Below are 15,884 nucleotides of genomic sequence, written 5' to 3'. Positions count from 1 at the left end.
AGACCAGAAAGCAGTCACAGATAGGAAATCAAATTTCTTTTCATATATCTTAAGTTTTGCCACTTGTAGCAGCAAGGGCAGGGAGAGATGGTGCAGCAGAAGGGGTGGGGACAGACGGTGTAGTAGAAAGGGCAGGCAGAGAGGGGCCTTGGCGAGCCAGTCCGTTTTCACAAATTTCTATCTTAAAAACATTTCCTCAACCCCAGAGCACACTCACCTGCTCCTGCTGGGAAAATATGATCTCGGTTTGTCTGTTGTCTCACCTTCCACTGCTGACCTTGGAGACTCCAGATGCTATTTTATAAAACAATTTCCGACTGCCCATCTACTACTTCTGGTGCAGCTGGGATCCAAGGAAGCCCTGTTGCTGATGACTTCTAGGTGCTGCTTACTGTTTGTGACACCTACAGGGACATCCTACCACAATTTGTTGACCTGACTTTTCATCCCAGTGCTGAGACCAAATGCATGTATTTAACTCAGGGGAAGCTACTGAGGAGCAAGCTGCCTTTGAGCATTTTTGTGGCACTGATACTTATTCAATGCCCAGCCTTCTATCACTTGCCTGTAATTTAAAATACTTAATAATTTATTTATATAGCTCCTATTATTACATACCAAACATTGCCATAGTTAGTGCTTTGCTTTTAGTGTTCTACTATAGCCATAAGTATCACAGGCATGTACACACACACACACACACACACACTACCCTGTTATCATGCTTCATATGATAAATGGAAGAAGCAAAATTTAGCAAATAGTTAACTAAGTCAGTAATCAGTTTCAAAGAGTTCTGGGAATGCATGTAATTAGTAATAGAGGAAATGAGAAAATCTAGGGGGACAGTGTTAATCAGAGAGGAGCCTACAAATATGCAGTGAACAATTGTCACCCAAACAGTACCTTTTGTTTTATCACATTTTTTTCTGTTACCATCACTGTCAAATAAAAAAGTTTATAAAAGTAGCAAGACAGAAGTAATAAGGAGCAGAAGTTGCTAGGATGCAGCTATAAATGCGCATGGTTTGGGGGACAGGGATTGTAGTTCTTCGGTGTGTGCTGTCTCAGTTCTGACACCTCAAGTATGTTGTAATCAATAATGCTAGGTCCTACACCTAGAATATTTCCTCATAGTAACACCGGGATTATGCTGATCTGTGTGAATAGAAAAGGCCTGAAGAAAATGGCAGCTAGTTGCAAAAAGATTTATGAGATCTCATTTCACAAGTCAGTGTAAATGTCCGCATTTGACTGAAACTGCTCCTTGCCCCTGCACAAGTCAAGCTGGGAAATCCATCTGTCCTCCCCCACCCCCAAGAGACAAGTCTTCCACCTGCACAGAGAAAACTCCAGGCTAGCATGTTACCACTCCTGGTCTCTGATTTTCGGGCAACCCACCCAAGAATGCCTGCCCTGGGGCTCAGGTTTTGAACAGGTATGGGCACAATCCCAGCTCCTAGCTGATATGTCATTACTCCTCACCTAAGCTCTTTAGATGCTCCTTGCTTTAGCCCAGGTGTGAAACTCCACTGACCTCCACCTGTGAGATTGGTGAGCCCACCCAAGAGCTGCCTCCTAATAAACCTGCTTTTATCTACTTTTAATCTGGTCCAATTTGGCCTATACTGCATCACTGAGGGAGAGAAATAGTCTTATCAGTTAGGACAATGTTCCAATTAAGGTGAAGGGCAGACATTCAATATACTTTCATTCACTCAAGCAGCATAAACACTGGATTACTGCTGTGTATCACAGTGGTTTTACAGTCTTGATGCTTAATCAGAGGTTTTCAGGGCACAGAAGTTGTCAAGTTTCTGGCAGAGGCTGAATAGGAAAGTAAGAAACACATAGTCACCCTCCTCTCATGTTTGGCAAAGTCATGAATTATAACTGCATGATTTTCTGAAATCTGCTATAGAAAGACTGAATAAGTCGGATGATATGAATTGGTTAAAATGGGAATCATTTGGCACACTGAGATCTATGTGGGCTGAGCACCATTAAAGATGTCTCACCTGCTTCTGGGAAAATAGTGAAGAAGTAAGGACTGTTTACAAGAGATCATCATACATGATGGACATTTTGAGTAATAGAGCAATTTTCTACCTATAGATTTAACAATGTGCACACATAGAATGTTGCACAGTAAAAAATTATAGTGAAGTGCCACTCAAAGTATTATCAATTGTTAGGTAAACACACTTATTTTCAGAGAGCATCATGGACCTTCCAGAGACACTAATGAATACTTTCTGACTTACATTAGGGGATATCAGTAAAGGCAGGGGCACCAAAGCGTGCTGTGAACCACAAATATTCTTTGATATCTTGACCCTTAGATATTTTTTTCTCCTTTTGGCTCAAGCATTCAAGGACTTCAGTGTCTAGAAAGAAGCTTATCTACAAGGTGCTTTAAAAAATCACTATCTACATAGTATTTTATAAACAAACAAACAACAACCCCCTAGGAACTTACCAAATAAACAAGAAATGGGCTGAAATGGGTAGAAAAATAACATATCACTTACTTGATTGATTGGTCAAAAATGTTAAAAGGAAAATTGTTTGCTTGATCTCCTAATGGCATAATACACACATAAAGAAAGACTGATAAGTATATTGACTGTGCCTAATTTGTTTAAAAAATATTATTGATACATACTAAGTACCAACTTACTACTTAATGGCTAAGAGAATATGTTTGGTGCCTGAGAATCAAGAACTTGCTGGATATGGTTAGCTCTGACCTCCACTTCTGGGCTTCTTACTAGTTGAATCTATATTGGTGGCCAATATAGAAGTATAAGGAAAATGTTTGACTGAGGGTAACTTCATTTTTGTGTTTACTTTTATGGCTATTGGTAAGATTGCAGTTCTGGGGGATAGTAAAACTTAGTATCTATGTTGTTGAGAACTGTAACTTGAGGATCCCTGCATATTCCTTTTTTCAGGTGACTACTTCATCATGAATGTTCACCCCAAAGCAGAAGTCACTGAGCCACAGACAGGGTAGTCAGCCATCTTTATAATATTCTATTGCTGTATGATGTAGAACAGAGGTGGGGGCACAGAAAGGCATAGACGTCATGCGGTGATAGGATGTTCTGGGAGTCATCTTAAGAGCCATTTTCTATGTCTTCCATTTTTATTTTCTGTGATTTACACTCTTCTGTTTCCTGGTTTATTCACACAACAGAGCCTTATCAGAAACAGAATGAAACAGGTCATATCATTCCCACTAAGAAATAAACAACGCTATTTTTCCACTCTAAAAATGTGTCTTCATTCTACAGACAACAGGAAGTTGTTGAAAATACATACTTAATACTGGAAAATATAAAGTAGACTGGATTGTCACAATGACACAAAAGCAAAATACAATGTATATTATCTGGCACTAAAGTTTCAGCAGCTGTTATTGTTGCTCTGACATTTTAGCTTTGGTTGTGTATGTTTTAGAGAACTGAGAAAAAAATGACTGTTTGCAAAGCTCTATGTACTCTGTATTAAACGACTGTCATCATTTAAGAAATGTAGCATATTTCCCAAAGCTTATTCTTCTGGTTTTGTAGGGTTTTTTTTTTTTGTGTGTGTGTTTGTTTCTGTGCTTATTTTTGTGCCTGTTGGTAAGACTGTAGTTCTAACTATGATTTCAACTTCCCTGTCTAAATAACAAACATCTGCATACATAATTCAGATATCAGAATGACTAGAAAAAACAATTTCCACTGCTCTCAAGTTGTTTCCAGGCATCAAGTGCAATGTAGTTGTTGCCACATTCCATCCCTTCAACATCTGTTCTGTGCTATGGCAGACAATGCTTCTCTATGAGCCTGGTCAGTTTTGAGGCAGACAATGCTAGGAGTCACATGTTCATTTTGTCATAATCATCTCCACTCTATAGTTCTTGCTATATTGTATCCAAAGAGGCAAGTTTATTTTCCAGTGCCATTATCATAAAAGTCTCATCCTTGTCAGATTCTACTCATGAATCTGGCCAAGTGAATCAAGCAAGTCTTTGTTCTGATAAAACTTGACACATACCAACGTATCATCTACAGAATGGTTAAAAGATCTTGAATATGCTGCCTTATAAAAACTTGAATAGGTTTAAAGGAAGAAGAAGGCCAAATGGAAGTATATTCAGTCTTTCATTGATTGTGCATGGTACATATGGCTTGGGTTGGGGAGAACTTGTCCTCTCTGAATGACTCCACCATAACATTTGAAATGCCATAATTTTTTATATAACCCCTAGGTTCCTCTTATAGTACTCTTAATAGAGAGTGTTCTCTGTAAGAGCTTTGAGTCAGAAGCCCACTTCCTGACTTCATGTATCTTGGTTGAGATGTAGTTAAAGGCTCCATAATATGTTATGACGTTATGGAAGTTGCAGTTCATAGTATATCTCACAGGAGCATTCTTATTCATTCCATGGTGTTGGTTGTTTAACAATTATGGATTCATAAAGGGATACTGACCTTAACATTTCCTAATGCTATTAATTGATAGTTCTTACTGTCTAGTTCTGGGGTCAAGGGTAGGGCTACCATGTTCATCATCACTTTTCCATCTTCTTGATGGATTATCTTCACACACACACACACACACACACACACACACACACACACACACAGACACACACACACACACACACACACACACACACACACACACACACACACACACACGCGCGCGCGCGCTTGCTTAATAATGTAAGCCAAATCTCTACAAAGTGGTATTGAGAAAGCTCTTTTAGATACCAGATAGGCATAGAGTTCACCAGCCCAATCTTTTTCACAGATTTCAATAAAGGCTAGCATGCTCCTGGTGAGGCTCAAATACCTTGCATATTCTTCTGTAAGACCATGTGGATGAGAAAAGGGCTGATGCTTATACTAAAATAAAGTGTTTTGTTTTGCTATTGCTATTTTTGTTGGGATTTACAAGGAAAATGTATGGAAGCTATCTCAAGAAATGTAGATATTAGGGCTGACAAGATATGCTTGGTATAGTCTCTAATAAAATCCATAGTCTACATTATTATTCAACTGAATGGGTTATGTTGTCATCCTCCAAAGACCAAATTAATGGAGTTTAATTAAGCAAGTTCCTAATGCTCTAGTGAGCCTTGAAAACAATTTAGTTCATGTACATTCTAAGCCTTCAAAGGGATCTAAGTGCATGCCAATCTTATTTGCTGGGTTTTGCAAAAGTTTCATCAGTGGCAGTAAGAAGGTATGTTCATTGGCATAAGCCTAATGTGACAGTGAACCCTTTTTGCTTTATGAATCACACAAAGGAGTAGCATTGATGTTATTTAAAAAACTGAAAAGAATTGCATGTGGCTTAGTTTATTTTTTCTAATAGAAAATGTCTGTAAAGTCAATGAATAAATTAAATCAATGTAAAGTTTTAAGTATGAGACTTGACAGAGATCAGAAACTTAGAAGTGAATGCCTGTCCAGTGCAAACTATTTATGAGCTTTGTCCATTACCTCAACTTGAGGCCTATCTGACTGAATTGATTATTTTTAAGTCTATTGTGTTTGTGGCTTTTGAGGAAAGAAGGGGAATAGAAAACTCAGATAAATGTCAAGGCAGTCAATAAGAATATATTCTCCTGTTATGCTTAGAAATAAAATGACATCATATAGTTTTAGAAAAAGAAGCTAAGATAGGGACACCCTACTCCAGGTCCTGCCTTTTGGCAATGATGTTAAAATTGTATGCGAAGAGACAGTATCTTCAACAAAAGGTGCTGGGAAAACTGGATATGAGCATGCTGTATCAGCTATGTCTTTATCCCTCACCCTTCACAAAACCCAACATGAAATGGGTCATCAACACAGGCTCACTTCCTTTGAAACTGCTAGCAGAAAAAGTAGGGTGTACACAGGGACCATTGGCAAATGGGGTCTCATGAAACTCAAAAATCTTCCATACAATGAAAGAAATATCAGTGAAATAAAAGTGCATCTCACAGAATGGTAGAAAATCTTTGATAATTAGTATCTAGATACTAATATTAGATAATTAGTATCTAGATTATACAAATACCTCCAAAACTAAATATACAAAAACAAGACAATAAAAATGGGTCATCTCTCTCAACAGCAGATTATCAATGAAATACAAATGGGGAGTAAATGGCTTTTAAGATTCTAAGCAATCTTTCGAATGACCAAGAAGCACCTAAAGCAATGTTCAACATCCTTAGTCATCAGGGAAATGCAGATCAAAACGACTCTGGGATTCCACCATACACCAATCAGAATGGCTAAGATCACAAACTTAATGAACAACACATGCTGGTGAGAATGTGGAGAAAAGAGAACACTCTCCTTCACTGCTCAGTAGGAATCCAAACTTGTCCAACCACTGTGGAAATCAACTTGGTTGTTTCTCGGAAGATTGGGAATAGTTCTATGTCAAGACCCAGCTCCTGGACGTATATCAAAAAGAAGATCTACCATCCCACAAGGACACTTGCTCTTTTATGGTCATAATAGCCAGAAACTGGAAACAACCTAGATGTCTCTCAACTGAAGAATGGATAAGGAAAATGTGGTGTATTGATTGGCATTTCCCCGATGACTAAGGATGTTGAACATTTCTTTAGGTGCTTCTCAGCCATTTGGTATTCCTCAAGTGAAAACTCTTTCTTTAGCTCTGTATCCCATTTTTAATAGGGTTATTTGGCTCTCTGGAGTCTACCTTCTTGAATTCTTTGTATATCTTGGATATTAGCTCTCTGTAAAGATGTAGGGTTGGTAAAGAAAATTTCCCAATTTGTTGGTTGCTGTTTTGTCCTTTTGACAGTGTCCTTTGCCTTACAGAAACTTTGTAATTTTATGAGGTCCCATTTGTCAGTTCTTGATCTTAGAGCACAAGCTATTGGTGATCTGTTCAGTAACTTTTCCCCTGTGCCCATGTCCTCAAGGATCTTCCCCAGTTTCTTTTCTATTAGTTTCAGTGTGTCTGGTTTTATGTGGAGGTCATTGATCCACTTGGACTTGAGCTTAGTATAAGGAGATAAGAATGGATTGATTTGAATTCTTCTGCATATTGACCTCCAGTTGAACCAGTACCATTTGTTGAAAAGGTTATCTTTTTTTCCACTGGATAGTTGAAGCTCCTTTGTCAAAGATCAATTGACCATAATTGTGTGGGTTCATTTCTGGGTCTTCAATTCTATTCCATTGATCTACCTGCCTGTCACTGTCAGAATGGCTAAGATCAAAAACTCAGGAGCAAACAGGTGCTGGTGATGATGTGGAGGAAGAGGATCACTCCTCCACTGCTGGTGGGGTGGCAAGCTGGTACAACCACTCTGGAAATCAGTCTGGCAGTTCCTTGGAAAACTGGGCATGATACTACCGGAGGACCCCACTACACCACTCCTGGGCATATACACAAAGGATTCACCAGTGTGTAATAAGGATACATGCTCCACTATGTTCATAGAAGCCCTATTTATAATAGCCAAAAGCTGGAAAAAGCCCAGATATCTCTCAATGGAGGAATGGATACAGAAAATGTGGTATATTTACACTATGGAATACTACTCAGCTATTAAAAACAATGAATTCATGAAATTCTTAGGCAAGTGGGTGGAACTGGAGAATGTCATCCTGAGTGAGGAGACCCAATCACAAAAGAACACACATGGTATGCACTCACTGATAAGCGGATATTAACCCAGAAGCTTGGAATACCCAAGAAACAATTCACATATCAAATGATGCCCAAGAAGAAGGAAGGAGAGGCCCTGGTCCTGGAAAGGCTCAGTGTAGCAGTATAGGGGAATACCAGGACAGGGAAATGGGAAGGGGGTGATTGGGAAACAGGGGGAGGGACTGTTGTGGAGGGGGGATCCAAGAAAGGGGATATCATTTGAAATGTAAATAAAGAATATATCAAATAAAAAAGAATGTGGTGTATTTACAGAATGGATTACTACTCAGCCATTAAAAACAAGGAAATCGTGAATTTTGCCGGCAAATGGATGGAACTAGAAACTATCATCCTGAGTGAGGTAACCCAGACTCAAATGGTCATTTATGATATGTACTTACTTACAAGTGGAAATTAACCATAAAGTACAGTATAACCATGTTATAATCAACAGACCCAAAGAAGCCAAATAACAAGGAGGGCCCAAGAAAGGATGATTTACTCTTTCTCAGAAGAGGAGACAAAATAGATATTGGTGGATGATGGAATGAGGGGATTGGGTGGAAGGGGGTTATAGGGGAAGATCACAGATAAGGAGTACAAAGGAGAGAGAAGGGATATCAGTGTGGGGTGGCAATCTGTAGGACATGCCAGAGATGTCTGTTATGGGGAGTTGCCCTAGGGGGAGTGACTATGGTGGTGACTCCAGCTGAGGTTCTTAGCAGTGAGGATATAGATCCCTGTAGTCAAGCAGGACAATCAGTGGAATGACCCTACAAAATCCCACCTACAAAACCTTCAACTCAAAATGTGTCCTGCCTATACAAGATGTGCAGGTACAAAGATGCAGGGTTTTAGGCAATATCCACCTGATGACTGCCTCAAATTGAGATCTATCCCATGGGCGAGAACTAATCTCTGATATGCTTGCAGATAAGGATCTAGCATAACTGTCCTCTGAGAGCCTTTCCCCAGCAGCTAATGGAAAGTGATAGAGACTCACATTTAAACATTAGATGAAATTTGAAGAGTCTTGTGGGAGACTTGGCAGAAGGACTGAGGGACCAGAAGAGAACCAGGACTCCACAGGAAGACCAACAGAGTCAACTAACCTACTCCTTTGGGGTTTCCCAGAGACTGAATCACCAAGCAAAGAGAGCAATGGGCTGGACCTAGACCTCTTACACATACATAGCAGATGAGCAGGTTGGTCTTCATGCGGATCTCCCAACAACTAGAGTAGAAACTTGTCACTAAGCATGTTGTCTGCTTGTCTGTGGATCAAGTGCCCCTAAATGGACCACCTTGTCATCACCTCATCAACTTGATGTTTCGGTGTAGGAGTGTGTTGGGAGGATAGGAGGTAGGGGTGGGGCTGGGGGTGGTTGGGTTAGTAGTAGGGGATGACACACAGAGGTGGGCTTCCCCTTCTCAAAAGAAGGACTTGTGGGAAGGAGTTCTGGGAGGAGAGGAGGGACTGATATTGGGTTATAAAATGAATAAATAAAAATTTAAAAAGCAATCATAAAAATGCAAATTAAAAGTACATCAGGATTCCATTTCATCCTATTCAGAATGGTTATTACCAGGAAATCAAATGACACCAAATGCTGCTTAGGATATGGGGAAAGAAGATACTTTATTCACTGTTGGTGGGAGTGTAGATTGCTGTAACCCTTATGGAAATTAGTGCGGAGGTTCCTTAAAATGTTACAAATAGAACTCCCATGTGATCCAGCTATACCATTCTTAAATGCATATCCAAATGATTCAATAGTCTATTTCACAGATACTTTTTGATCATGTTCATTGTGTCTCTATTAAGAATAGCAAGGAAGTGAACTCAGCCAATAGGTCTGTCAACAGATGATAAGAAAATTGTGGTATTCTATGCATAATATCACATTCTATGTCACAACAGAATGATATCAATGGCTGTCTCCAAAGAGCCTACAAGTTGGGCCTTACAATACTCAAACTGGATTAGTGAGGAGTTTATGAGGCCCTAGAAGTTCCTGTTCAACTACTGGCTGTTGATATATTCTGGGAGAGGGGTAATCAGTTGTCTTCAGTTGGGTCTCCACCAATTTTCAACATATAGTTCCAAAACCATGACCTCATAGACAATACTGGTTAAACTTAGGGGGTCTCAAAAGAAAGAACATTGAGAAGAGAGAGAGAGAGAGAGAGAGAGAGAGAGAGAGAGAGAGAGAGAGAGAGAGAGAGAGAGAGAGAGAGAGAGAGAGAGAGAGAACACTTGTATGGAGGGGGCATATTAGAGATGTAGGGTGATCAGGGCATTATAACAACCAGAGTTCACATTATGCATCCATGAAGTTGTCAAAAAAAACCCCTAACTCAATAAGAGCTATGAAAAGAAAGTAAGTGTGCTGGTTAATTTCATTGTCAGTTTGATACAAGGTAGAGTTATCTGAGGGGAAAGAATCTCAATTGTGAAAATGCCCCCATTAGATTTGCCTGTAGGTAAACCTGAGGGGAATTTTCTTGATTGATTTTTGACGTGGATGGGATGCACAGTCCACTTGGGGCAGTGCCATCCCTTGGCAGATATTCGGCTGTGTGTAAGAAAGCTCCCAAGTAAATGTCAGGCCATTAAGCAGTACTACAGCCTTTGCCTCAATTCTTGCCTTGAGTATATGTCTTGGTTTTTTGAACTATGACTTGGGACATATAAGTTAAATATATCCTCCCCCTCCCAAGTTGCTTTTGGTCATGGTTTTTATCACAGCAATAGAAAACACACTAGGATTGTAAGCTAAGGACAGCAATGACAACTAATGACAGGGTATTTCAGAAGGCTGAACTGTGCCATGTATGAATTTCTGTGGCACATGTATGGAGTGGACTAGGTTATTTCTTATTGTGGCTTTCACTTTGGTGAAATTTGCACCTTCTCTTTTTTCAAAACATCTTCTAAGCATTGTACATTTTACCAGTGAAAGATTTGCCAAGCATATTTTCTGTGGAGAGAACGAAGTAAAATTGGATAGGAGCAAGAAGACTGGCTGTGGAATGACCCAGTAGTGTAGACTGAAATAGTTCACTGTGCATGTCAAAGCTCTGAGACAGGTGGGAGAGATCATACAGTGGTCCAGTGTGCAGTTTGTCTCCCCAGAACCACATGAGGCAGCTCAAAACCACAGCTCAAAACCACAGCTCAAAACCAAAATTCCCAGGGCTCTGCTGCCCTCTACTGGCCCCATTGCCTCATGCACCTCATACACATATCCCTCACTCATACACATACATGTAACTAAAAGATAGAGATGGCTGGGCAGTGGTGGTGCACGCCTTTAATCCCAGCACTTGGGAGGCAGATGCAAGCAGATTTCTGAGTTCAAGGCCAGCCTGGTCTACAGAGTGAGTTTCAGGACAGCCAGGGCTACACAGAGAAATCCTATCTCAAAAACAAAAATACAAAACAAAACAAAAAAAGATACAGAATCCTCATTGTCTGAGATACCACTTAATGTCTAGGAAATTCTTGCTAGTGATGTGGTGCATGAAAGGAAAGAAAGGAAACTATAGGTAACATAAAGCTAGAAAACCCAAGATTACACCTATTTTGTGTTGTGGGTGTATATACACTTGTACACATGGGGGTTGAAGGACAACTCAGGAGTCAGTTCTCTCCTGTGATGTATGTCTGGGATTGAACTTGGGTTGACCACACTCACAAAACAACAAATACAAATTTTAAAATACTTCAACAAAACTAAATGAGATTCTTGGGTAGAAAGTTGTATGGGTTCTTACGCAGATCAGTAAAGGTTATGTGTATGTATCAAGGGACCAGCTTGGAGATGGGAAAACCACCCCCCCTAAAAAAAAAAAAAAGAAAAAAGAAAAAGATAGAGATGGCACAGGATCCCTAATGGGACAGCTAAAGAAAGGACCCAAGGAGCTGAAGGGGTTTGCAGCACCATAGGAGGAACAAAGATATGAGCCACCCAATACTCCCAGAGCTATCAGGGACAAAACCGTCAATTAGATAGTACACATGGTATTACCCATGGCCTCAGATGCATAGGCAACAGAAAATGGCCTTGTTGCCATTATGGGCTTGTGTCCATATAATGCCATTATGACATTAAAGGAGAGGAGAGGCCCTTGGTTCTAGAAAGGTTCAGTGCAGCAGTGTAGGGGAATACCAGGACAGGGAAGCGGGAAAGGGTTGATTGGGAACAGGGGGAGCTGAGATGGCTTATGGGATTTTTGTGGGAGGAGGGCCCAGGAAAGGGGAAATCATTTGAAATGCAAATAAGGAATATAACTAAGAAAAAATAATAAAAAAAGAAAAAAAGGAAAAAAAAGACAGAGATGTGTCTCTTAAAAATACAGAAGAATTTAAATGTTTCACCATAAACTATAAAATTTGATAAGATATATAAGCCCATTTTAAACTTTAGACAATGTAGATATGTGTTGAAACATCATACTACCAAATTGGTATGTATGGTTTTATATTTTGCTATAAATGTGAAATAAATTAGAAATGTAATTGAAGAAACTGATAAAATAATTCACAAAAATAAATAAAAGAGAGGTCATGGGAATCCACAATTACTTCTATTTGAAAATCTAGGAAGCTAATGTATTGATTCATTAAATATTACAGCAAACATATATGTATAGTATGTACTAGTCAACAGTAAATACTATATTTTATAATTAATAAATTTTAATTTATAAGTTTGAATTTATAAGTTTGTAAGTTTTATAAACTAAATTATGATGTCATATGTGCTTTTGAATGTAGAGATAGGACTGAATGAAATGAATGATTACTGTGCTGCTAGTGCTCAGGACCTCATTAGTTGTTGAAAAATCTGACTAGACAAAAAGAATTACTGAGCTGCTGAAGTTACATGGAAAATAAATACAGAGATAAAAGAAAAACTTCCATATGCTTAGTCTCCAAGCTTGAATCCCCAAGGCCTAATATTATTGGATGTTTTCAACTTAGAATTTTAGTGACACAAATGGTGTCATAATACAATGTTGTTTAAAATTATTAGGAACCCCTTATAATACTAAATAAAATACATGTCTTCACATTAGAAGAGTCATATTACTCCCAAGAAAGAGCATGTATTCTGCTTTTCTATGAACCAAAGCTGTATATGTAAAGATTAGTAGTGGACTGACTGTTTATAGTTTTAATTATTCTTGCTGCATTCTTTGGATTTTGGAATCAAGATATATGGTTAAGGAAGTGGACTGTGCTGCAGCTCTTACAAGGAATGTAAACTGATTTCATGCCTACTGTACGATAAGATGATAGAGCAATGATATTTTTTTATTTTGAGAGGCTTTTGTATGGCTATGAAACCCAAATATAGACAGAAGAAACCATATAAATTACACATAATGGGATAGTCAAGTGGAACTCTTTCTAGCTTGTTATGATGAATACCACAGGGCTAGGCTGATTGTTCAAAAGCAAAGCAGAGAAAAACTCAGGCAAGCATCCCAATCCGGCCCTTGGCCACCAAATCATTAAAAACACATTGACTGGTTACTAGACTCTTTGTGTTGACAAAATGCTTTAAGATTAAATCCTTCACATAATGGCTTTAACTTCATATTTGCATAGCACATTAGGTTTCATAACTAACTTCCCCATTTATCTTCCTTGGTTTTCACAGTAATCCTTTGAAGTAGGTATGCATTTATTATCACCATCAATCAAAATAAAACCGACTCAAGTTTGAGGGCTGGAAAAATGGCTCAGTGATTAAGAATGCATACTTCAGTTCCAGAGAACCTGATGTCGACTCTCAGCATTTTTTGTCAGGCAGCTTGCAGATGCCATGGAATTCCAGCTGCAGGGAATTTGACTCTGACCACTGAACTCATGTGCACATGGTTACACATAGAGAAACACAGAGACGCATAACTAAAAATAAAATAAAACTTAAAAAAAAGTCTGGGTCTGAAGAGCTGTCTCTGTGGTTAGGAGTAGTTACTGCTCTAATAGGGGACCTTGGTTTGTTGGGAACAGATAAAAGAAACTAGTCTTTATGTACTGCCATTTTGGCTTCAGACTCCATTTTACCTAAGCTGACCAATTTCCTCTCTATGCAACAATATGTTTCCCAAAACACAATGCCTGTTCCTATAAACAAATGAATTTAATTGGTTGGGCAAAACCACATTCAGTGTCAATTGAGAATGATGGAACACTTGGGAAAGTCCCTAATTCCAAAGTTCTGATTGGTAGAAATAACTGTAACTTGGCCTAGGTGGTTATGACGTTATGCTTATAAACCCTGCTTCAGTCCCTACTCGGGGCTGCCAGAAGAAACAAGGTTCCTGAATCCTTGTCTGGTGGCCCTGATCACTAACTCTGCTTATGTGGTGGAAATAATAAAGGATTTTGCTGTTTCACGCACCCACTGGTACATTCTTTCCCCTTGCTGTGGCTACCAACGGGTACGGTATAATTCTGAGCACCAACACATAGTTCACAATTGCCTGTAACTCCAATTTCAAGAAATCCATCACCCTCTTAAGATCTATTTGGGCAGTGCATGCACACAGTAAAATGCAGTCAAAATAAAAATAAGAATAGTAAAAAATTAAATATTTAAATTAAATGTTTAAATGTTTAAAAAGAAGAATGTTTGAATATACTGTTTGGAAATGTCTTTGTTTCTTAAACAGATTATACTATTTCCCTTGCATTTTTAAGGGTAGTACAATTTGCTTTCATTGTTAATTTATTGTGGTTGTACTGATTAGAAATTATTTTTTTTGAACTGTACTCTAAGGCATAATTTACTTCTCCACTAACTTTTGGCTAACGGTGGCATGTCAGGTTAGTGCTCCTTCAGTGAAGGGTGTTGATGAACACGGCTTTATTAATTTCTTGTCAAATGTGATTTCTTGGGGTGTAAGTAACCTCTGTCGATTTCCTGACAGTATAAGAAAAAATAAAAAGTTACAGCTGTTTGCCTAATGTCACTTGGAGCCCATCAGGGAGAATAAAAATAAATGTTCTCATTTTAAATCGCCTCAGGAAAACGCTCAGAGTATTATTAACCTGGTAAGATGTTGTCACATAGTCACTACTATTAAAAACTTTGGTTCTTGAACGACTCAGGGGCTAATATTGGTCCCTCATGTTAGTAGTATCAAGTTCCACAACAGCTAAATTCGCTCAATATCATCTAGGACATTGAACTTTCCTACTGACAACCCAGAAGGCCAAGAAATACTGACATGAGAAATTAAAATAATTTCCTCTGCAAAATTTCATTAGCAGGAATTTAGGAACTGTCCTTTGGAGTTTGGATGCCTCCTGAGTTGGTTCACAATTCCAGAAAATGACTACCCCCCTCTCCAAGAATTCTCCAGTTGCCAATAATTCGCCAGAGAGAGGTAGGGTCATGGATCAGTTCCCTGGCCCAAGCCTACTATAACTACATGTTTAGAGAGATGTATTGCACAGAAACAGGAAAAGAAAACAAAATAGGTAAGATTATGTTTATGCTTGGGAATTCTAAATTCATATTAAACATATCTACCATAAATGAGATTGCAGATTACACCTATAACTTTACTTCATAATATTTAGTTATTGTATGTGTGGATATATGTGAAGGTCAGAAGGCAACTCTTGGAAGATAGTGATCTCTTTCCCTCACGTGGGTCTCAGTTAGTGAACTCAGCTTCCTATGCTTGGTGGGAGGTATCTTTAGCATTGAACCAGTCCTAGACTTCATTCAAGCTACTCAAGATAAGGATTAAGCTTACAACTGTGAAGTTAAGAGAGTCAAATAACCCTATTAAAAATGGGGTACAGAGCTAAACAAATAATTTTCTCCTGAAGAACTTCGGATGGCTGAGAAGCATCTTAAAAAATGCTCTACTTCATTAGTCATTAGGGAAATGTAAATGAAAACAACCCTGAGATTTCACCTTACACCAGTCAAAATGGCTAAGATTAAAAATTCAGGAGACAGCAGGTGTTGGCGAGGATGTGGAGAAAGAGGAACACTCCTCCACTGCTGGTGGGGTTGCAAATTGGTGCAACCACTCTGGAAATCAGTCTGGCGGTTCCTCAGAAAACTGGGCACCTCACTTCCAGAAGATCCTGCTATACCACTCCTGGGCATATACCCAGAGGATTCCCCAGCAGGTAATAATGATACGTGCTCCACTATGTTCATAACAGCCCT

This window comes from Apodemus sylvaticus, chromosome 4 (genome assembly GCF_947179515.1).
Source record: "Apodemus sylvaticus chromosome 4, mApoSyl1.1, whole genome shotgun sequence".
NCBI classification, from domain to species: Eukaryota; Metazoa; Chordata; class Mammalia; order Rodentia; family Muridae; genus Apodemus; species Apodemus sylvaticus.
Note: the sequence above shows the minus strand (reverse complement) of the source record.